Genomic DNA, 25,240 nt, shown 5'->3' on the forward strand with positions numbered 1-25,240 from the left:
CCATACTCAGTCCCCCCCCCCCCCCGCCCCGAGCCTTCTCTTTGGATGCTTAGAAGCCCAGACTGGAAGTCAAAACAACTGCTTCTTTCTCTTTGCCTTTTTGGTTTAAAAATCCTAACTCTCCTTGAGGCAGTGGGGTTTCCTCTGACTGAGAAATGGAGAAAGTTAGTGAAAAGGAAGTGTAGAAAAGAAAATAAAAATGTTTTTGGATATGATCTCACCATCTGGTGACATGATAGTGAACAGGTTACATAGTCTATCTAATTTAACATCTTTTTAATTTTAGCAGCTTTATCACATGAGGAGAAAAAAATATCTCCAAATAAAGCAAAACAATGGAATAATTGTTACTGTTTTTGTGTTTAGTCTAAATAAGTACTATAAATCATCAAAGTGATTAGATTTTTAAAAAAATTTATTAGGCATTGTGTTCTTGATCTATAAATCATTTGTCCTAATGTCTCTGTACCTCTAGAATTATCAGAAATGACCCTCAGAAAGGCCAACCTGAGGTCCTACAATATCCTATAGCACCAAAACTATTTTAATAAATTGCTTTTTTTCAGCAACTATCTATAGCCTTTGATATGAGGTCACATAAACTGTTATTTTGTCAAGAAACTACAGACATAAAAATTAAAATCTGAAGCTTCTAATTGTAGTATAAGTTGCCACCTCCTGTTAGAGATAGGGCAATGTTTCCTCAAAAGTTTTATGCAGATATGATGACCTTTCAAATGTTTGTTAATTTTATTTTTATCGTATAGGGAAGAAAACAGGCAGTGCGTGTGTCTATGTCCATGTGTGTGTGTTGTCTTCAATTTCTTTTTCTCTACCATAATTTTCTTTCCCTACTTTTTTTAAACATGTTTATGTTGCCCCTACTCTATTAAAACAAAATAGTATAAAATAAAATAAACTTCTTTCCTGTACCTTGTTGTAAGACTTGTGTTCTATCTCTGTATCTCAACTGAAAAATGTGGGTGTGAGTTATTTTAAATCTGAAAGAAGCCTGCTGTGTGGAAAGGGTTTCTTATAGTTACTTGGTTTCTAAATAATATTCCATTAACAATCTTTGCACATTTAAAAGCATCATTATTCTTAAAATGTTAAGTTCAACTTTCAAAGCTTATTTTTTGTTCATAAAGCTTTTTTGTGAACAATTCAGTCATTTGCTTTTGTTAATTTATAAATATTCAAATAACTAAAGTTTATCATATTAAATACTCATGATTGTTAGTTCTATTTTTTAAATGCCCTTAAACTTTTAAAACTATAGTCTGTTCTCAAATATGTTTAATTTCAAATTCATAAATATGGTGAATTAGGTTCTCTTAAGCATTCCATTATTGTTTACAAACAACTGCATTTTAGTACATCTTCAAATTTAAAATCATAATTGTAACATCAATTGCTTATTTCAAGTTAAAATTATAAAGTTAATCGGCCAGATTCTATCAAAATTGCAAACCTCTTTATAACAAACTTCACAAGGAAGTCTTAATATGAAGGGTCTAATTTCTTTCATAATCTTATTACTTAATTGTAAATCTTCCAGGCGATTGTAAAGGCACATATTCAAATAATTAAGGAACAAAAGTTTATCATCTCTGAGGTTGTTGAGTTGAAATATTGGGCCTATGAGACAGTTACTCAGAGATTCCCGACCAGGACACGGGACATTCAGAATTGTGCATGTTCAAGGTGAATCAATGAGGCACAGGCGAGTATCCTGTTTCCTTCCGGTTAATTTCCTTCAACTATGACGATGCTGCCCCCCAAGGTCCATGTTTTTCCCCTGGGATTGTATTTCTCCCCCTCAGGACTTGGGACATCTGTCACTGCACACTCCACATCAACTTTTTATCTCCTGATTGCTGCTAATTACCTTTATCACTTGATTGCATTCAACGACCCTCTTCATTGCCTAATTTAGTTCTGCATTATGTTCCCACTTTTTTGTCTGGATCTTGCCATAATTATTTCATCAGTTTTTGAAGCAAGGCTTCTGGAAAAAGAGGTTTACATGTAACAGTTAGGGATTGTATTTGGCTGCATAGAACAAATGTCCAACAGCCATAGCTAAATCAAATCAGGGTTTAATTCTCTCACCGAGTCCAGGGCTGGTGCAGCAGTTCCTGACGTCACCAGTGTCTCAGCTCTTTCATCTTTCCCTCGTTCTTGATAATGACTTTCATCCTCATGGTTACTGCCTGAGTGTGTGATGGAGGCTCACACGTGAACTTCTAGCTATATGTCAGGCAGGAGGAAGAAGAAAGAAATGATGAGGAGGAGCGGGTGTCATTTCAGGTCACTGAACTATCGCCCAATCCCTCATATTCTCATAGCCTCATTATATCTCTTTGGCTATAACTCCCTCTACTCTGGAATTTTATCTTCCTTTCCATCTTGTGTACTGTCACCAAAGCCATCTTTTTTTATTTTTTTTTTTAATATGCCACTTTCTTGAACTCAGTAAAAGGCTATGTATAGCATTACCAGGTTTCTTTGGGGAGGAAATGTTTACAAATGTTAAATCTGGGTGACTGTTACCTGTTACATTTGTCTTTGTATTTTCTGTATATTTGAACTATTTCTTAATAAGATTATTTTAAAAACTAAAAGAAAATGAAGAGGTCTACAGAAGCAGGTTGATGCAGAATATATAAGGGTCTACTATCATTATAATATAGTAATTTTCTTCAGAATTTTCACACATACTTTTCTATTATTCCTCCTTACTTTTCTATTATTCCTCCTCTATCTGCTAAGTCTTTCTTCAAGTGGCAATATCCAATAGCAACAAAAAATGTTTCTTGCTGAGTTTACTTTATTTAAAATAAATAGAATACTAGAGAGAGAAGAAATAGTTGATGCCTCTCTACACCATAATCCTTGGCCCACTTGAGCTCCTTGAGGTTGTAAACAATTCCCCCATGTGCCAAAGCTTTTGTTTTCCCGTAAGCACTTGTGTCTCTCTATCTGAAGGCTTTCTCTGGCTTCAGGAGCATGCTTAACCCACAAGTGGCAGACGGGAAGTGCCAGGATTTAATGACCCCAAGAGCCACCCATAACCAGCAAGGAATGGGGCATCTTCAAATTCCTGAACTTCTGCATGGACTTTGTTTTTCACGGTATCCCATAGATTCCCCAGAGGGATTGAGCCCCGGCTGCCTACAGTGGTAACCTACCCATTAATGCCCCACTTCATGGCCCTTACTCCCTTCTTTCACTCTCCCCACTCCCCTCATTGTGGGTCACCAGAATCACCCCCCAAAAAACTGCTTGCATGTAAGTGCTTATCTCAGACCTGCTTTTGGGGTTCCTCAGATTAAGAAAGCAGAGAAATTTAGATTTCAGCTAAATTGATGCCCTGTCCACCTCTGCCACCACCACCACCACCAAGTACCCCAGAATCCTTTCCAGAATCATTGTCCTTTCTTATTCAAATAAATTGGCTCAAGTCTCCATCCTTTGAAATGTCTCTGAAATTTTCTGAGAGAGAGCGAAGGGGGTTTGCAGCCTTGTGGGCCACAGCACCCTGCAGCTTCTTCTCTGTCACTTGCTCAAATAATCACCACCAGAGAGTGGCTGCTGCCACTTCTCACCAGCGTGATTTACCCGCAGTGGTCAAAACCCCAACAGTTCATCTCCCTCAAAGAACACCTAACTTAAGACTCTTGCATGTAACAGCCTTTTACTGAAATTTTGAGTTAATGCAGTGGATTACAGAAGAGAACAAGAAATTCCTTCAAATTGAACATTGGATCTACCTGCCCTAGAAATCCATTAATTGTTCCCATCCATGGGAAACTTCTTGCAGATCACATTTGCCTTAATCTTCTAAATCCTCACTCCAGTTCCTTTCACTCTGTTTCCTATCTGCTTGATTCCAAAACCAAATTCCTGTTACTTTGTATAGCACAAAGTCCTTAAAATGTTTTCCCAGACAAAGACTATCTAATCATGGTGTTTGTACTTGAGCCTCACAAAGCACAGGAAAGACTTTTGAAATAGTTTTCTCTTAACATAATTCAGATTCTCTGCCCATGCCACACTTTGTATGGAGAAGACGCACAGCCCTGATATTCATTCTCCTCTACTTCAACCTGGAGCTTGAAGGTTGATATGTTAAATTTTCTTTCAGCTATATCTAACCACAGCACTAGCACGGTCACCTCATTTAAACAAAATGTTTGTGTTTCATATCTACATGATCTCTATTACTTTGGACACGATCAGTTGCAAATGATAGAAACCAAACCCAACATGCCTTAAGGAGAGGACAGCCAAACTTTGGCACTGACTTCAAGTTTAGCTAGATCCTCAGGATTATATATTTTCAGGGCATCTTTCAATCTCATCTCTCTTCCTTCTGTGTTGGCTTCATTTCCACGCAGTCCCTTCCAATATTTTTGCCAGATGGCAACAAGCTTACATCTGCCATCGTGGCAACCTTGGTGGAAAGGGAGTGGCTCTTCCCTGAAATTTCAAAAAAGTCATTGTATTTTCTCTAATTATTCAAAATGAATCATGTGTCCATTCAAGAACCAATCACTGGATGTCACCGGCTCAGTGGGTTGAGTGAGGCTCCAGCTGATGCAGACAAGAATAATCTTGCAAAGACCGACTGTCCTGCAGCTCTTCATTAATATTAAGTATTGATGGGTAAAACAGAAACTTCCCTTGAGCCTCCCAGGACCTGTTCCTCCTGAACCACCTTCTGGTATTCAGTAAGCCTAGTAGTCCTCCTAGGGTAGACATCTCTCTCAGGTGCTTCTGGGAGAAGCCCTTCCCCCAGCACAAATGGAATAATAGCAACAGTGTGGAGTAACCCACCATCAGGAGCCCTCTCTCCCCCCAGTACCACAGCAGGCTTTGCACGAATCTTCTGTGCACACTCAGCTCTCACATGGGTCGGAGTTTCAGTCCTTCAGCCTGAGTGGTCCAGCTGGGTGGGTTTTTTTTGGAATGTTTTGTCAAGGGTGTCACTGCCCCTGTTCTTGAGATTTCTGGATCTCCTATTTTTAAAGCTAGCCTTGACCATGGCAATCAACTGAAAGAGTTGCCCTGTGCCTAAAATTTGCATGTGAAACTCAGCTTGTGTTTCCAGTCTTTTTATCCTTGTCTTCTGCTGGTCCTGATATGGTCTCACAGTGTTTCTAGAAGCCTCTTTTAAGCACTATTTTTGAAAAATATATATTTTTATAGATGAATACTCAGGCTAACCTAGTGGATCTAAACTAGGAATTTCCATGATTACCCACTTAAAGATCAAGGTATTAAATGCTGTGTGTTTTTTAAATGTTAATGCTCTGAAGGCAAAAATGCTTTCTGCATTGGTTGTTCCTTACTTACTGGGCACCAATGGATGTGAGTGTGTGCAGAAGTTGACTAAGAGGTATCCTTTACTTATAACATGTTAAGTGTGTTTGTGCAGGTTTGCTTAAAATTCTTTCTATGTAATTCAATACATTAGGTTTTCTGTTGGGGTGGGTGTGCACTTAGTAAAAAACATGATTCTGCAAGCTCTGCAATTCCTTCTCCATGTTCTCCTACCGAGATGGTGTTCCATTGCTCTAGCTCAGCATGGGTAGGAGGTAGCAAAGAGCTTGAATGGTCATCTGTCTGGCTTTGGTTTAGTAAAATGTTCGGTATAACGTACTGACCGGAAAACATGTATGTCATTGTAGCTTTGAAAAAAATTTTAAGCAGAAATAAAAATCTGTACTGACTGTCAAGAAAAACTCAGCCAAACTTCTTTGAACCTCTGAAGGACATCAACCAAAAAGATTCAGATTCAGATTTGAAGGAATTTTCAGGCCAATTATGATTTTTAACCAAATTGTTGCAGAGCCAACATCCATAAATAACAAATCTTACTCTTGAGAAACCCCCCCCCCCAAAAAAAAAAGGAAAAAAATACCTTGGCTGAAGAGAGAATGAGGCACCACAATTCAGGGATTACCTTGTGAGTCATAGGCAGCTGTGAGTGAAGAAAAGAAAAATTATGAAGCTTGACAAAATGTATTTCCTGACTTTGAGGCCTAGTAAAATATGGCATTAAGAAAAGGAGGGCATTAATATTTAAAATGGGTTCAGTTGATTCCTCATTTTTCTACAATGAATACAAAATCCTGCTTGCATCTTCTTCTTCCCTCTCATTTTAATGGAAGAAATAACTTGTAAAATCCAAGACCAATTCTTGCACTTTTGCTGCATGTTGTGTAACTTCTACAGTTATTTCCTTTGAAATTTATGTATAAGTATAGAATCAAGAAGGGACATTTATTTTCCTATGGATAAAGGCAGTCTCCCCCAAGACTAGTATTTCTTTGGACACTACTTCTTTTTCTCTGTTCTATTTGTGCTTATCTGTGCCAATAAACACTTTCAATTTTTGTGTTTTTAAAAAACACAGTACAGAAGCCCAGGTCAAGATGGCGGCACTGGAGCTCCCGGCCTGCTCTGTCTCTGGATCCTCGGGCTGGGGTGAGTGCCGCATCCGTGACTCCTGACCTCCTGTCGGGAGGTCTCGAGCGAGGGTTCTCATGGAAACTCAGAGCTCCGATGGCCCTTCACCGGCGTCCAGCCCAACGCGCTGGGCCCAGAGTGGGCGAGGCACTTGTTGAAGGTCACACTGCAAGTTAGGGAACAGCTTGTGCAGACCCAAGATGGAGCCCCCGGCCACCCAGCTCAGCACCCATAGAACTCACTTTTTACCTGTCGAGGGAAAGGATTTGCATGCACTCATCCAGACTCCTGACCTCCTTGGGATTCTGTCAGGGCAGGAGGCAGGCCCTTGCCACTGTCCTCGTGGGACCAGGGACATGATGGGAAGGAGCAGAGAGAGTTCTCTTGAGAGAAGGGCATCTGGAAGCCGACAGGGAGGGGATGGATGTGGACAGATTTTGGTTTTATGTTTTGTTTTTTTTTAATGCAATTTTATTGAGATATAGTCACACAGCAGATAGTCCACGCAAAGTATGCAGTCAGTGGCTCACAGTATCATCATATAGTTGTGCATTCATCACCAAAATCAATTTTAGAACATTTTCATTAGTCCAAAATAAAGAAAAAAATAAAAATGAAAAGAACACCCAAACATCCCCTACCCCTTATTGCCCCATATTATTTATGTATATTTTATCTTTATTTTATTACTCACCTGCCCATGCACTGGATCCAGGGAGTGTCAGTCACAAGCTTTTCACAACCACACGGTTGCACCGCATAAGCTATATAGTTATACAACTGCCTTCAAGAATCAAGGCTACTGAGTTGCAGTTCAGCATTTTCAGGTATTTCCTTCTAGCTACCCTAATACCCTAGAAACTAAAAAGGAATATCTGTATAATGCATAAGAATAACTTCCAGCCTTTGAAATCTCTTAGCCACTGAAACTTTATTTTGTTTCATTTCTTTTCTCCCTTTTGGTCAAGAAGATATTCTCAATCCCATGATGCAGGGCCAGGCTCATCCTTGGAAGTCATGTCCCACATTGCCAGGGAGACTTACACCCCTGGGAGTCATGCCCCATGTGGGGGGGGGGGGAGGGCGGCGAGTTCACCTGCAGAGGTGGCTTAGAGGGAGAGGCCACATCTGAGTAACAAGAGAGGTTCTCTGGGGGTGACTCTCAGGCACAGTTATGAGTAGGCTTAGCCTCTTTGCCGTAACAGGCTTCATTAGGGCAAGACCCAAGATCGAGGGCTTGGCTTACTAAACTGGTAGTCCTCAATTTTGTGAGAATATCAGGAATTCCCCAGGTGAGGAAGCTTAGTATTTCCACATTTCTCTCTGGTCCCTCAAGGGGACTTGGCAGATAACTTTTTTATTTTCTGCCCAAAATACTCCGGAGTGTATCAGGGTATTCCATTATCCTGTGCAGAGTTACAAGATCTCATTCCCTATTCTAGGGTCCACGTAATTATGTTGTTTAAATAAACTGACCATACAGGTTAAATTGGAAAATGTGCTACAGAGAATACAAATTTTGTACCAAATAAACAGCTCTTGAGTAATAGTGAAAACTCAGGAATAGATGACTGCTGTAAGAGCTTACAATCTATTTTTTTTTATTCTTTATCTTTTTTCTTTTTTTTTCTCCTTATTGATGAAAGAAATGGAAATGTTCCATATAGATTGGGATGATGAAATCATAACTATGTGATTATACTAGGAGCTATTGATTGTTCACTTAGAATGGATTGTAGGTGTGCAAATAAAACTTTTTAAACATAAACAGAAAGATGCAAGTGTTGGAGAAGAGGAGAGGAAGATGCACCTATTCACTCTTCTTGGGGAAGTAGAATGGAGCAGCCCCTCTGGAGGGCAGCGTGTTGGAGTTTTTTTTTTGATAAGGCTTTTTTCCTAGCTATAAAATACATGTTCATTGTAAAACAAACAATAAAAATTGGCAAAATCAGTACAAAAAAAAAAAAAACAACACAGTACATTTTATTGTAATGTGTATTTTATTAAAAATACAATCAACCCGTATTTCTTCTCTATTAAGTTTAGACTGAAATTAACAAATATATAAAAGGTGTAAAATCCTTTTGAAAATGTGATTTTGAATATTGCACATTGCTTTCTTTGGCTGATCAACTTTAGGAGATTATAAATTCCACAAAAAAGAAAAAATAACTTTGAGGGTTACATTGTATCTACAGATTTATTTGGGTGAAAATTGAAAAGTTTACAATATTGATTTTTCCATATGGAAATCAAGTTTTCTTCATAAAAAAATTGTAGCTTTCTTCATAGGTTGTAAATGGCTGATTAATTTCTGGTAATTCACTTTTTTGTTTCCATTGCAAATGGATTCAGTTTTTTCATTACATTTTCTAATTGATTGTTTCTGATTACCAGGAAAGCTAATATTTTTGTGTGTATGTTGTTTTATATGTATTTAACTGAATTCCCTCATTGCTTGCAAAAATGTTATAGTTGGAGTCCCTTTAAATAGATGTTTTATTTTGAAATATTTCAATATACAAAAAGTGAATAGAAAATAACATAAAAAATGCTTTTCAATCAGCTTCATGATATTTTAACCTCTTATCTTTTTGCTTCAGGTTTTTTTTAAAGGCAATACTGTTGAAACCCCATTTCTTAATTCCATCTAAGGGATCCTTGTCAAAAGTATCTGCTACCTAGAATTTGGGGGTATAATTTCTACATATTTTATACATTTACAAAAATAAATATGTATAATTGTATATATCATGACATTTTAAACAAATGGCATAACTGCATAAATTATGAATCGCTTATTTTTACTGCAAATTATTCTATGACACGTAATCATGTGATATATTTAGTAATTCTTTATTCAAGTTGGTGCTATTGAAATATACCGAGAATGTATTTATCCAGTCTACTCTTGAGGGACCAAGAGATTGGTACTACACATAAAGCAGTAATCGATATCCTAGTATAGCAGTCTCCTTTTATCTCTTTGGCCACATTTTCCACTTCTTCCGAGTTCTGTTCATTTTTTCTATTCCTTCTCATGTACATTGAGGTAACTTACATTTTCCATGAAAATTAACATTATCTTTTCGTCCAGATTTTGAAAATTTTAGTTTAGAATTATAAATACTATTGTAAGAATTTTAATCTCCTCCGTATCTGAAATTATATTGCTTTCATCCTGTTTAATAATACTTATTTTGAATTCTGTTAATATCACTGTTTTCCTTGGATTTTTTAGCCTTTAATTTGTATTTCTTTGAACCTACCTTTATTTTTAAAATTCCATTGCCATGTTTGAGGTGTGCCTTTTGTAAATAGTATACAGACAAAGTTAGGAATTCCACTTGTTTGCTTGTTTGTAAGTTTTGCTTAGTTCAGAGTCTCTGTCTTTGTTAGGCTGAACTCATATACGTTCATTGTCATTCTGACATGTCTTGGACTTTGTGTTAGTGAGGAATTACATGTGACTGCTAGGAAGTCATATTAAACAAGTGGACCAAGCAAATTAGGTTTTTTAAAAAATATTTTTCTCACATAAGAATTCTGGAGTTAGGATAGTTTTAGGTGAAAATCTCAAGTCTCCCCCAATTTATTATGTTTTGGTTTTGATTGGCTATTATAATCTAAAGATTCAATGTGGTGTTATGTTTCTTCAGCTCTTGCCAATTGTTTTCCATTAAGAATAATTTTCTCTGCTTCATGTTCTCCTTTCTTTCACTTTGAAACTCATGTTAAACAGATGTTGGAAGATGTTATTCTCCATGTATATTAACTTTACCTCATAAACCCTAGTTTTTTAAAATTACATACTTCATTCCTTAAGAATACCTCTCCTGACCTATCCTACTATCATTTCTGAAATCCAGTCCAGAATTTATTATTATTAATAAATCAGATGATTTGTTTCTTTTTCATCATGGGTCTACTCTTAAAGGTTGCAATAGTCTTAAATAACTTTGAAGGCTAGTTTTTAGAGAACATATTGATGTTGATATTTTTTCTTTGACAGTAATTTTTTTCTACTATTTAGTGATTCTTGGATATCTGATCAAATATCTGTTTGAGGAGTGAAATTAAATAGGTATCTGGGTTGTTCTTTCTCACTCAGGTCCAGTGAGTATCCCTATTTGCATATTGGTAGATTCAGCTTCTCCTTTCATTAGTGCTCATGGGGTATGAACAGGGTATACAGCAGAATATGGGGTACAGGAAGCTTTGTTTCTAGATAGGGAAACTTTCAACCTCTTCTCGTAAGTAGCCCTGCTCCTACTCTGTAAGTTTTCTGTCAGACCCATCAAATCCAAGAGTGATAGGTAGTAAGCACTTTATCTTGAAGGAGGAAAGCAATCTGTAGTTAATCTGGGTTCTGCTCAGCACCTCACTTCAGCCCCTGAACTTGTGATGACAAAGGCCAGCTTTAGGCCTTTCCTTACCCTTGTTTAGAAGGGGCTTTTTGCTGGGGAAAATTGCATTGCTTCCATATACTGTCTTCATCCCAGCAGGAAAGGAATGGCCAATTCTTTCAAATTCAGCCCTTTAATGAACTCTTCAGATGATGACCCCTGGGCCACTCTGTTTCCTGGTACTCAAATTTTTAAGCTTTCTCTGAGGTGCAGCTGGGAAGAACTCTTCTCACGTCATTCTGATCTTCTCTGTATATTTCGGGTTATGTTTTCCCTGTTTGTTTTTTTCTTCATTCTCAAGCCATCATCCATCTACTGGAAATTTCTCAAAAATTTGATCTAATGAGGATACCCTTTTTCTTTCCCATGACTATCACTCAGTTATTTTTCCCTTTTACATTTTTTTCCTATCATTTCAATAGCGTGGGGAAAGAGTAGAGAGATACAATTTATCATCTTTATCCAAACTAATTTCCTATTATTTGTAACTCTTTCCCCTTGAATTTCTTTGATATTGAAAAATGTTGACACATCCCCGCATCCTCTTTCTTCAGGGGCCTATTTATGGGAGTTCTGCATGTTCTATTCTCTTATTGATGTCATGCACTCTAGAGGCTATCTTCATTTGAGTGTGTGTGTGTGTGTGTGTGTGTGTGTGTGTGTGTGTGATTATCATTTAAAGCCATACAGTGTATATGCAGCTCCGAATGATGACAAAAACAATAATGGTGGTTGACATGCATTAGATTCTGATTAAGTACTAGAGAATGTGCTAATTTTTTTTATTTGCTTAATATTCTTTTATCTCCATGAAATATGAACCACTAAAATCTTAATTTTACAAATGGAGAAACTAAAACTGAGAAAGTTTAAGCAAATAACCCAAGGGCCCTGGGCTGGTGAGTGTTGGAGGCAGGATTACCCTCAGGACTCTGATTCTAGACCCAGCACTTGTGCAGACTGCCATTTTACTGCTAGATGTATTTACAATTGTTTAACCAAGTAGTAGTTAAGTCCCCATATTCTCTCAAGTATTGAAAATTGAGCAGAAACTCTTGGAGATTTCTGTGTTGAATAGCCAAACATTAAGTGACTAAGCAAATCACATGTGGGAAAAATTCCAGTAACTCAAAGTTAGACTAAATTGCAAATTGCCATTTGGAAATTTATCGTATGTTCGGTGACTGGGATAGTTTTCTGATGATTTGTATAAGGGGAAAACACTGCTTTTCTTTTTCTTTTCCTCATCTGGGGTCAAATCCCCGATATCCTATTCAGATTTAAGCAGATGCCCTTTCCCATTTAACATCAGAAACATGCTCCAGTTGTGTTTAATTCCTTGTTCTCTTCAGGCCCGTGGGCTTCTGTCTTACAAATTCATTGGCCACTTTGATGTTCTCTCCCAGCTTTTCTAGGTTGTCAACTTAGGAAGCCAATAGTTTCCTAACACTTCCCTTTAGAAAATTAACCTAAACTGACCTTCAACCAGTGTTCCCCATGACAAGGTCCTTATGGATTACTGTCCTAGTTTTCTCAGTCAAAACAAAACCAACGAGTAAGTTAAAAGCCCAGAGCAATTGATTTGCAAGTATAACTGTGTTTAAATTTTGTGTCTATCACTTAGGTTTCCCCGAGTCAGTGATTCCATATCTCTGAGTTTTATTTTTCTAATTTTTATAAATGAGAGTAAAAACACTTGGGATTTTGAAAAATTATATAACATTTGTAAGCTTTAAATGGGGAACTTTTTTTTGGAGGGGGGTTTGTCTAGAGTATCTTCCTTGCAAATTAAATAAGTGAAAGTGTTTTATGAACTAAAGTTTCACACACTTACTAAGATAGTGGAAAACTAAAGGGCTCTGAAAGCAAATACATTTGGACCCAAATAGGCTCACAAATGCTATGTAGCCCTGGATACATTTATTAATTTTCTTAAAATTTGGTTGATTTACCAAAAATAGGTATAATTAAACCATTTCAAAATCAAGATGGAGAAAGAAATTTGATAATGTGAAGGTGATAACTCATATTTGACATTCACTTAATCTCATTTCTTTCCCTTATTAAACTTTTTGTATTATACCTGCTATGGATTGAACTGTGTTCCCCAAAAGGAATAAAGCACACCTAATCACCAGTTTCTCAGAATGAATGTGATCTTACTTGGAAATAGGGTCATGGTAGATGCAATTAGTTAAGCTGAGGTTGCACTGGTTCAGTGTGTGCCGTTAATCCAGTAGGACTCATGTTCTCATGAGAAGAGGGGAGAGTTGCAGACTCAGAGACCCACACTGGAGAGGGCCGTAAGAAGATGGAGCTGCACTAATGTTAGGCAGCCACACACCAAGAAACACCTGGGGGGACCAGAGGCTAGAAAAGGCAAGGAAGGATCCTCCCCTAGAGACTTCAGAGAGTATGGCCCTGCAGACACCTAGATTTCAAACTTCTAGCCAACAGAATTATGAAGCAATGAACATCTGTTGTTTTAGGCCACCCAGTTTGTAGTACGTTGTTACGGTAGCCTTAGGAAATGAACACAACAACAATCCAACTGGCAAAAATTGAATAGAATGTATATATATGTGTGGGTGGGTGTGTAGATACCCACACATATCCAAACACACACATATATACAGAGAGAGAGAGAAATAGCATTCTTTCTATATTCACATTGTATATATTGGGAAAACTAATAGCAAATATTGGTAAAGATGTAGAAAAATGGCAATTTCTAATAAATGGAAAGATGTTTATAGCCTATGATACAATAATTACACTTTGAGTTATATGTTATAGAGAAACTTTTGAACATGTGCTCTAGCAGGCCTGTTTAAGGATATGCATTATAAAATTATTTGAAAGTTTAACAAATGGTTAACAACCTAAATGGCATCAATAAGTCAATAGATAAATAAGTTGTGGTCTATTTATATAATGGAATACCATGAATCAATTAAGTATTGAATGAATAAAGTGAGCTGCAGAAGAATACAAAAGCATGCTAGCATGAATTTAAATTTAAAATAAAACAATACAAGAAAAAATACCATGTATTGTTTATAGACACATACTTAGGTACTAAAAGCATAAAACCCTGGATGGGAATGATATTCAGTTTCAGTGTAGAAGTAAATTCTTAGAAGAACAGAGAGAAAGGGTGGCATCAACTGTATATGTTACGCTGTATTTATTTAAGAGAAGATGATGACAATGTGAAAGCAAATATGAACCAATGTCAATATCATTTGTTAAATCCAAGTGATAGGTATGGGACGTTGACAGTATTGGTTTGCATTTGTCTGTTGTTTGGCATGGTTATAAAAACACAGAAATAAACTATTTTTGAAAATTATGAAAATCTCCAGTTGCTTTAAATTCTTTCTGGTCAATGGGCATGTAAATAGTGGAGTGTATATTTGTATTTACTGTACATACAGCATGATTACAGAAAGGATGTGAAACACACACACATGGGTATATACATGTGTGTGTATGACTGATGTACATACACATAAATATCATTATCACACTCTTCCTATATTCATACCATATGTACAATAACTTGGCCCCCTGCCATCCCTTCTAACTTCAGATATCTTTGAAGTCTTGCAAAAAGCAGGATTACATTAATTTAGAGAACTATTTTTTGCTTACCCTTGACATTACAAAGCCACTTAATTCTTTAAACAGATTTTAAGTTTTCTTATATCTACACTTTTTTCTCTGACCATTGGCCAAGTCAGACCCATGGATGTTTTCCACTCTGCTTTGCTTCATCATTTTCTGTGAAAACAGACCGGACACACTTTAATAACATTTCTTATTAACATATTTTAACTTTAAATTTGTTAACTAAGGTATAGTATATTTAGAGTGTACTTGGGCCATAAAAAGGCCGGAAGTCTGCCTTTACATCTCACGGAAATATCTTATGAAACGTCTAGTAATATACCCACCTAATTGCAATTTCCTGTAACTTAGGGCTTTTAATAAAGCTTATTCTTTTTATGTTTTACTATAGCCTGACTTCTGGATTGTGTGATTTGACATCAGAAATAACTTAGATGAGATTATTTCCTTGAATCTTTACTCCCAGGATATATGCAGTCACATTCTTTTCCATAATGAAAAAAATTAGTAAAACACTCAAGAAACAAATGGACTACAATTCCAGCAATTCAGATTAATCACAAGGAGTGTTGGCCTGAATCTGGAAAGAAAGGAAATGTTAAAAGAGGCACAGTATGTTTACTTACAATTGGTGACAGTAATAGAAACTCACATAAAACACAGGGTGCCCAAGGAAGGGCCCTGCTGAGCCCATTAAAGTGATCACAAAATACTCTCTTAGAGCTCTGTTAATTGTTGATGGTGCCCCTGATATTGTTCTAAAATGCTGGGTATATTAAGGATGTTAAACATTCCTTCTCTACTGCCAAATCTTCTTTAAATCAAATTTTCCTTCATAAAGTACACTTCTCTTCTGAATGTCATGAATGCTGAAGTATTGTGTCAGATAAATAAAGTCACCCATGCTAATAAATCTACATGGAAGGTGTGGGGTATCTTTATGGAAATCTAAAAGCATCAGGTTAGTTCCAAATTAGAGGGCAGGGAAAGATAACCTGTTTCAGGGTATGTTCTTTTTCTTGTGTTTTCTTATGGTCTACTGCATGCACAATGTAACAAGGAATTCGTGGTAGATTACCTTTCTTAGTCCTGAGTATTTGAAAATGTTCTTAATTTTGCCCTTGGTTGACACTATGGCTAGCTTTAGGATTTAGCTTTAAATGTTTTCTTTTTTTCTTAGACCAGTGAAAAATTACTAAAAACTAACACCCCCACACACTCCCCCCCTCACCTCCACCCTCCATCCCCGCCCAGATCCAGAGTTGCTATTTAAAAGTCTGATTTCAATCTGATTCTTGTTTCTTTGTAAGAGGTCATTTTTTTCTTTCTGGGAGCTTTAATGACTTTAGGATATCTTTGTATTCTGAAAATTCATGTGTTATATAAGGTATGTAAAATATATATACCGTATATATTCAGCAGTTTGTACGCCTTAAATCTTAAGGCTTATGTCATTAAGCTCAAGAAAAATTACTTATTTTTTATCAGGTCCTTGATAAGTATTGTTTCAACTCCCTTTTTTGTTCTAGTTTCATTATCAGACACTCCTTTTATCAGATGTTGGACCTCCTAGATGTGTCATTTTTTGACTCTTTTGGGTCACATTCCCTCTCTCTCCCCCTCCCCCTCTCCCCTGCCCCACCCCGCCCATACCAGGAGACTTGCTCAAATTTATTTTTCATTCCTTCTATGGGATTTTTTTTTCTTTTTATTACAACATTGACATTTTAATTTGTAAGATCCCTTTCTTGTACTCTGGATATTCCTTGTCCATGGCATCATTTACTTTTTTCTTTCTGTTTTTTCTTTTTACTGGAAATTTGATCTTTCTTATGTATGTTTTGCTTCTTTTCTAATAATTTCAACAAACATCCCATATACTGTTTGTTTTTTTTTATTCATATGCTCTTGTCTCATTAAGGAATAATTCTGCCTCTGCCAAGTTATGGTCTTGGTGAATTGTGTAACTGGTTCTAATTTCCCAGTTTTAATTGGGTGCAAAAAGAGACTTAAATTTAAATTGTGTTCTTTTCCTATTAATTGTAAAGAATACATTAGCAAAAGTTTTTAATTATATCCTTCATTTCTATTTCTCATTCACTATATTTTCCACCAAAAACCACTTAAGCAAATGGTTGGAGTGGATGGTTGAGGGTGAAAGACTTAGACATTCATTGAAATTATGATCATTATTTATTTGTAGACCATATAAAAATGGAAAAGACTGGCAAGTTTTAATTAGTATAGATGTAACAATCTGACTCCCATATATATGTAACCTGAAAGAATTTGATCAAAGCTTCTCTGGACTTCAGATTGGATCCCAAAGAAGGTTCAGATTCTCATTTTTCTTCTATTTCATCTCCTCTACCCCTGCACATTTTACTGTAAGCTGAGGATTAACTGTGTTTAAAAGCAAGGTTTATCTCCTAGGAGAACTTAACCAGGTCCTAGAAGCAAAATTATCTTAATTAGACATAGGTTGCTGATTGGTAAAGCAAGTCTTAGCTCTATAACACTTTTAAAAGACCAGATTGAAATGCCTAAATATTCTACTAAAGCATATGGGATTCATTGCTCATGGCAAATTGAAATAAATTATCCTATCCTGACGCTTCATGGCCATGTTATACTTTTCCAAAACAACAGGACTTTCCTTTAACAAGATAAGGTATCCCTCTTTCAATAGAGAGTACCACAATTAACATTGCAACACTAGAAAAAGTGATGAGAAAGTCAACTGTATCTGCTGGAATGTTTTAGGTTGTAAGAAACAAAACCAACGACAATAACTGAACACATAAGGGTTTATTTTTCCTCATACAACAAGAAGCACAAAAAGGCAAGATGTGAGTAGCACAACCACATCAGGACAGATTCCTCTATAACTCCATTGGTATTAAGCTGGTTGCTCCAGTTATTATGTGGTTATCCACTGAGGTAAGAATGGGAAAGAGGGAAGCAGTCCTCTACTGACAGAAAATCAAAAGCTTTTTCCCAAACACTCACAAACTTGTGCTAGGATTGGGTCTCGTGGTAATTCCTAACAGTGAATCAGAGTGGAAAAGTGAGGAATAGGAGTGTCCCAATTGGCTGAAGCCAATCATGGTCTGTTACATGAGCAAACAGATTGTTGCCCCAAATTAGGGTTTTTGCTACTGGGTGGGAAATCTCAAAATCTGCCACACCCTCTGTCCCCACTGTGAATAAGAATTTCTGTGAAGGTTCTAGTCAATGCAATATTATTAGAAACAGAAGCAATTCATAGAACTTTGAATGAAAAGAGAAGTCCCAATTTTTATTGCTCTTGTATGATTTAAGTATCTGCCTAGAATCTGTGAGACAACTAACTGGAAATGGTCAGATCTATTGGAACAAATTAGAAATTTGATTTGTGGCCTAAAATAAGATCAAGATATGAACATCAATACAAAAATAGTCCATGTGCAATAATAAAAGAAATCTAACAAAAGATTTTTAAAATGTGGCTGGCCTTTTGTAACTAGGAAAAAATTACACAGATATGTGTGTGTGTGTGTGCTTGCATATATATATTTTTTTAAATTACAAAAATGAAGAGGCCATAAAGATAAATCATGATCCTTTCCAAATTTAAAATACAAAACCCTGATAGAAGTGGACTAGGGCTGGAAAGATATAGAAATAAAGAAGGAGAACCAGAAGGAAAATGATAGCGTTAATAATTCAAAGCCAAACTAAAATGTAAACTTCCCATTACTGATCTCTCAGCAACTTCCTCCAAGGCAAAAAAAAAACAGCAAATTTGAGTAATTTGCTTATTTCCTTTTATATTGCATCAGGCCCTCTGTTTTTCATTTGTTTTTCATCCAAGGGGGTTAATAACAAATAGGAAACCATTGAGAGGAAAGATAAAAACATAGTTAGGAATTTATATAACCCATAAGGGATGTTATGAACCATCATACAATTGTAGGGTGATAAAGTTATACTGTCAATGACAAAAATTAAACACAAAAACAAACAAAATTCTATAGATTCATTGATCAAAGGAAACTCGTGTGAAACAATAGTTTGGCATCCGTGCAACATATGCATTTGTTTTCATTACTGGCATTTTTACATGTGGTGGAAATGAGCAACTTTTAATTAGGATAAATTAGTTATAAAGCTTCTCTGGAACTTGTCTTAATCTGCATTCTGTCTTGTGCTATTTACTTTATTAGTTGCATATTACTATTGATGCAGAGGTATATGAAAGGAAGAAAGAACAGATTTTCCAATCAGCAGTAATATAAGCTGCCAAGCCCTGAAACCAGCAAAACCAAACATTTTCCTCCTGGCAGCTGCTAGGCAGCCTCTTCCAAAGCCCTTCAAGGAGAGATAAAGCAGTGCCTGATCATTAAACTCAGTAAAAAGGACCACATTTCCCTTCATCTTCAAAGTGGAGAGGGGATTTTCTATATATACGTGTAGATGGGTTGTGTGACTTTTCTTGTAATTCTGCCAGAACCAAAATCTTAACAAAAAATATGAAGGATAATGGTGAGCTCGTTTGAAAAGAGAGACATTTGATTTTCTTTCGTGAGTTCTCTATCTGAAAGGTTAGGGGCAGGGAAGAGACTCATCTCTTTGGGAACTTTAACACAGGGAGACACTTTGCAAGATCTTTCCAGAATTGCATCCAAATTACTTTTTTTTCACCTCTCTTTCTGCATAAACACTGGCCAGATGTTTATATCAAATATTTTCAGATATGAGTGCCAACGCATTTCACAAGAGATAATCTCTTTTACGATGACTTGAAGACAAAGATGAGAGGCAAAATGATTGGCATATTATTAAGAATTTCTAAAAAATCTATTAAATAAGAACAATTTGAATTCTTGAGAAGAGCTTAATTAGCATGAATGCAGCAATTTGGCTTTCATTTACATGTGGACTTCTGAGAGAACTTGATCAAGGATTCTCTGGACTTCAGAGTGGAGTCCACAAAGGGGCCAGTTTCTAATTCTCCTTAGGTTTCGTCTCCTCCACTTCTGCACTCTTTAGTGTGAGCTGCAGATTACTTGGGCTTATCTAACAAAATTTGTCTCTTAGAACACAGTCTGGATTTAGAAGCAAAATTATCTTAATTAGACATAGGTTGCTGGTTGGCAAAGCAAGCCTTAACTTGACAACATATAAAAAGACAAAATTGAGATACTTAAATATTGTACTTGAGCATTGTAGTATTCATTGTCCAGAGCACATTTAAATAAATAAATTGTTACGTATTGATGAAAGAAAAATGGATGGTAGATATATTCCTTTGAAGGAGAGATGAGTGGTCAGAGACTTAGTTGAGCCAAAAATGTCTTTTTGGATGTCAAATACAAATTTTCAGGAGAAAAAAAAAAATCTGATTTACTCTTATTAAATGAGACCATATCAAAACAGCATGCTAATGGAATGAGAATAGATATATAGACCGATGGAATCAAATTGAGAGTTCAGAAATAGAACCTCACATCTATGGCCAGTTGATTTTTGACAAGGCTGCGAACTCCACTCATTGGGAAAGAATAGTCTTCAGCAGATGGTGCTGGAAAAAATGGATCTCCATATAGAAAAGGATGAAGGAGGACCCCTATCTCATACCATGTGCAAAAATTGACTCAAATGGATCATAAGCCTAAATATAAGAACCAGGACTATAAAACTCCTTCAAGAAAATGTAGGGAGGCACCTTTAGGATTGTGTGTTAAGCAATGGTCTCTTAGACTTTACACCCAAAGCACAAGCAACAAGAGAAAAAGTAGGTAAATGGGACCTCATCAAAATAAAAAAAAACTTTTCTGCATGAAAGGACTGTAACACAAAAGTGAAAAGACAACCTACTAATTGGAAGAAAATATTTAGGAACCACATATCCAATAAGGGTTTACTATCCAAAATATATAATTCTATAACTCAACAATAAAAAGACAAACAACCCAATTTAAAAATGGTCAAAAGACTTGAATAGAGATTTCTCCAAACAGGGTATACAAATGGCTAAAAACCACATGAAAAGATGCTCAACATCATTAGCTATTAGGGAAGTGCAAATCAAAACCACAGTGAGATAACATTTCACACCCACTAGAATGTCTACTATTTAAAAAAAATAGAAAATTACAAGTGTTGAAGAGGATGTAGAAAAATAGGAATACTCATACATCACTAATGGGAATGTAAAATAGTACTGCTGCTATGGAAGACAGTTTGGCACTTCCTCAGAAAGCCAAGTATAGAATTACCATATGACCCAGCGATGCCACTAATAGGTATATACCCCAAAGAATTGAAAGCAGGTACTCAAACAGATATTTGCACACTGATGTTCATAGCGGCATTGTTCACAATTGCCAAAAGATGAAAGCCACCCAGGTGTCCATCAACCGATGAATGGATAAACAAAATGTGGTATATACATACAATGGAATATCATTCAGCCATAAAAAAGGAATAAAGTCCTGATATGTGTAACCACATAGATGAACCTTGAAGACATCATGTTGAGTAAAATAAACCATACACCAAAGGACATATATTGTATGATCTCACTGATATAAAGTAATTAGAATAAGCAAATTCATAGAGTTAGAATCTAGAATAAATGTTACCAGGGGCTGGGTTGGGGGTACAGAATGGGAAGGTAGTGCTTAATTTGTACAGAATTTCTATTTAGGTTGATTGTAAAGTTTTGGAAATGGATGGTGGTGATGATAGCACAATGTTGGGAGTGTAATTAGCAGCACTGAACTACATATGTGAATTTGGTTAAAAGGGAAGTCATAAGAATCATAAGAATAATGGTCTTAGAAGGCATAATTTATGCCAAGATCTCTCTTACATGTGGGAAAATACTGATTTATTCATTCAACAGTTATTCAGTTAATGAGTGCCTATTTTATTTTATGGTCATACATAAGAATGAAGGCCTGTTGATGTGAAATGTGTTAATTCATCCTCATCCATCTACCCACTTTAAAAATGATTACTGTTTACTACAAAGAATGTATAATGCTTTTTAGTCAAAGATAACTTTAAATGAAATTACTTAAGTTAAAAAAAAAAACTTAGGTGTTTTACAGCATGGTAAGAGGGGAGTTGGCATATCAAGCAAGGATAAATAGGTAGGCTTAACCCTGACAAATTAAACAACACTTGCAACTGTATGTATTCAACTGTGACTAGAAAACCTGCAATCTGAAGGCATGGCAGCAAGCTAAAAGTTAGATTGAAAGTAGATCATATAGGGTCCTAAAATGATACTTTAAGGAACTTGTGTGTGCAACTAATGAACACTAAAATTATGAACAGGGGCATGAGATAATCAAATCATTATTTTGGTTTTACAGATCTCTTTGCAACAGTAATGGGGAACATGGATTTTTGGAGGGAGGGTGAAAATCAAGGAGGTGATTTTTACCCTGATTACTATAGAGACAATATGGATAAAGAAGGTGAGAGGGATTAGGGCTGGGAGGGTAGCAGTCAGACTCTAAAGGATGAGGAGAAGAGAGAATGAATAGCAGAGATCTTTAGGATGTTGATTTAGGTAACTGAAAATGTGGGATGGAGAGGCAGCAGTGGGAGATGTCTTTCAATGTCATTGTTGAAGATGGAGGTGTTTATGAGAGAAGGCTCTTTAAAGCCATGGAGTCCACATGACTGTTATTTTCTGTACAAGATATCGAGCCATCCAAAAGCCATGGCCTGAATTGATACACATGTCCATCACTATTTTAATAACTTTGACCAAAGGAATAACTCTTTGGGGAATGTTATCACTGGTATGATCCCTTCTCTGTATGTATGTGTTCATACATGCATGTGTTGGTGTGTTTATTTGGGATAATTATCCCAAATCACTTTTCCTTTGATTTAAGCTCATTTTTGGTGAATCTTCAGAAATAATAAAACTATAATCTTGCATGCATTCTCTTCAAATCCATCCTTATAAATCTCATGTATAGGCAAAGACCTTCCAATTCATTTCATTGATTACTATAGCATCTTGCAGGGAGTATTGGATCACCCAAGGTCTGGAGTGAACCCCTGAGAAGGTAGTGCTCTTGTTTGAGATAGTTATACATTCTAGAATACACAGAAACCACAATGTAGTTTAAATGGCATTACAGTCCTAAGAACTAACTAGACCAAGGGAGATCAAGCCTCATTCTAGATAGGAATTGAGATATATCTCAGCATGTCACAAAACCCTAAGTCTTCCTTTACACTCTTTGTACTCCCCCAATTCTTTTTTTATTAGAGAAATTATTGGTTTATAGGAAACAGAAAAACAATGCAGAAAATAGAAAGATCCCATCTACACCCCACCTTAAACATGCAGTTTTCCCTATTAACATTTTGTGCTAGAGTGGTATCTTTGTTACAGTAGGTGAATCAACATTGGTATACTACTAACTATATTCCACAGTTTACATTAGAGTTCATTGTTTGGGTTGTATGGTCCTATGTTTTTAATTTTTTTATTCTAATAACATATATACAATTTAAAATTTCCCCTTTAAACCACATTCAAATTTATAATTCAGTGCTGTTATTTACATTTACAATGTTGTGTTACCATCACCACCATCCATTACCAAAAGTTTTTCATCACCCCAAAACAGGAACTCTATACCAATTATGTAATTACTCCCCATTCCCTACCCTCTCCTCGCCCCTGGTAACCTATATTCTAGTTTCTGACTCTAGGAATTTCCTTATTGTAAGTATTTCATATCAGTGAGATCATACACTTTTTGTCCTTTGGTGTCTGGCCTATTTTATGGCTGAATAATATTCCATTGTATGTATATACCACATTTTGTTCATCCATTCACCTGTTGATGGACACATGGGTTGCTTCCATCTTTTGGCAAGTGTGAATAATGCCTCTATGAACAGCAGTGTGCAAATATCAGCTCAGGTTCTTGCTTTCCATTCCTTGGGGTATATGCCTAGAAATGAGATTTGCAGAGTACATGGTAAGTCTATAATTAACTTTCTAAGGAACTGTCAAACTGTTTTCCAGACTGGCTGCACCATTTTACATTCCTGCCAACAAGCAATGAGTATTCCTATTTCTTCACATTCTCTCCAATACTTATTTTGCTTTTTATAAAATAGTCACTATAGTGATATGAAATGATATCTCATCTTGGTTTTGATTAGCATTTACCTAACCACTTATGATGTTGAGCATCTTTTCATGTGCTTTTTGGTCATTGTTTATTCTGTTTGGAAAAATGTCTATTCAAGTCTTCTGCACATTTTTAAATTGAGTTGTTTGTCTTTTGGTTGTTGGGTTGTAGGATTATTGTATTCTGGCAATTAAAACCTTGTCAGATATATGGTTTCCAAATATTTTCTCCCATTCTGTAGACTGTCTTTTTATTTTCATTATGAAGTCCTTGGACACACAAAGATTTTAAGTTTGATGAGGTCCCATTTAACTGTTTTTCTTTTGTTGCTTGCTTAACATAAGGTCGTGAAGATGCTTTGCTATGTGTTTTTGTAGGAATTTTATAGTTTTGTTTCTTATATTTATGTCTTTCATCCATATTGTGATAGTTTTTGTGTATTGTGTGCGATAGGGGTCCACCTTCATTCTTTTCCATATGGACATCCAGTTTTCCCACCACCATTTTTTGAAGTCACTACTCTTTCATCATGGAGTGGACTTGACACCTTTGTCAAAAATTAATTGGCCAGAGATATAAGGGTTTTTTCTCTGAACTCTCAATTCAATTCCATTATTCTATGTGTCTGTGCTTATGTCAGCACTATACTCTTTTGATTACTGAAGTTTTGTGGTAAGTTTTAAAATCAGAAAGTGTGAGTTCTCTAACTCCAATTTTCTCTTTCAAGATGTTTTTGGCTATTCAAGGCCCCTTATACTTCCATATAAAATTGGTGATTGGCTTTTCCATTTCTGCAAAGAAGGCTGTTGGAATTTTGATTGGGATAGCCTTGAATCTGTACATCACAGGGTAGAATTGACGACTTAACAATATTTGTCTTCTAATCCATGAATATGGAATGACCTTCATTTTATACATATCTTCTTTGATTTCTTTTAGCAGAGTTGTATACATTTCCATGTACAAGTCCATTGCCCACTTGGTTAAATTTATTCCTAGATATTTGATTCTTTTGGTTACTTTTGTAAATGGAATTTTGTTTCTTGAGTTCATCTTCAGTTTTGTCATTACTAACATATAGAAGCAGTACTGATTTTTGCATGTTGATCTTGTACCTCACCACTTGGCTGAATTCATTTATTAGCTTTTTTATAGATTTTTCAGGTTTTCTATACATAGGATCATGTCATCTGCAGTTAGGGAAAGTTTTATTTCTTTCTTTCCAATTCAGATGACTTTTTTTTTTCCTTGCCTAATTACTCTGGGGAGAACTGCTTGCACGATGTTGAAAAACACTGGTGACACTGGATATCCTCGTCTTGTTCTTGATGTTAGAGAGAAACTTTTCAGTCTTTCACCATTGAGTAGAATGTTAGCCATTCTGTGTGCCCTTTATTGTGCTGAGGAGGTTTCCTTCTATTCCTATTTTTGTAAGTGTCTTTTTGTCATGAAGATGTGCTGGACTTTTGTCAAATGCCTTTTTTACTTCAATAGAGATGAGAGTGTGTGTTTTTTTGCCCTTCATTCCATTAGTCTGGTATATTACATTGATTGATTTTCTTATGTTGAATCACT

Source organism: Choloepus didactylus, chromosome 19 (genome assembly GCF_015220235.1).
Source record: "Choloepus didactylus isolate mChoDid1 chromosome 19, mChoDid1.pri, whole genome shotgun sequence".
Classification (NCBI taxonomy): Eukaryota; Metazoa; Chordata; class Mammalia; order Pilosa; family Megalonychidae; genus Choloepus; species Choloepus didactylus.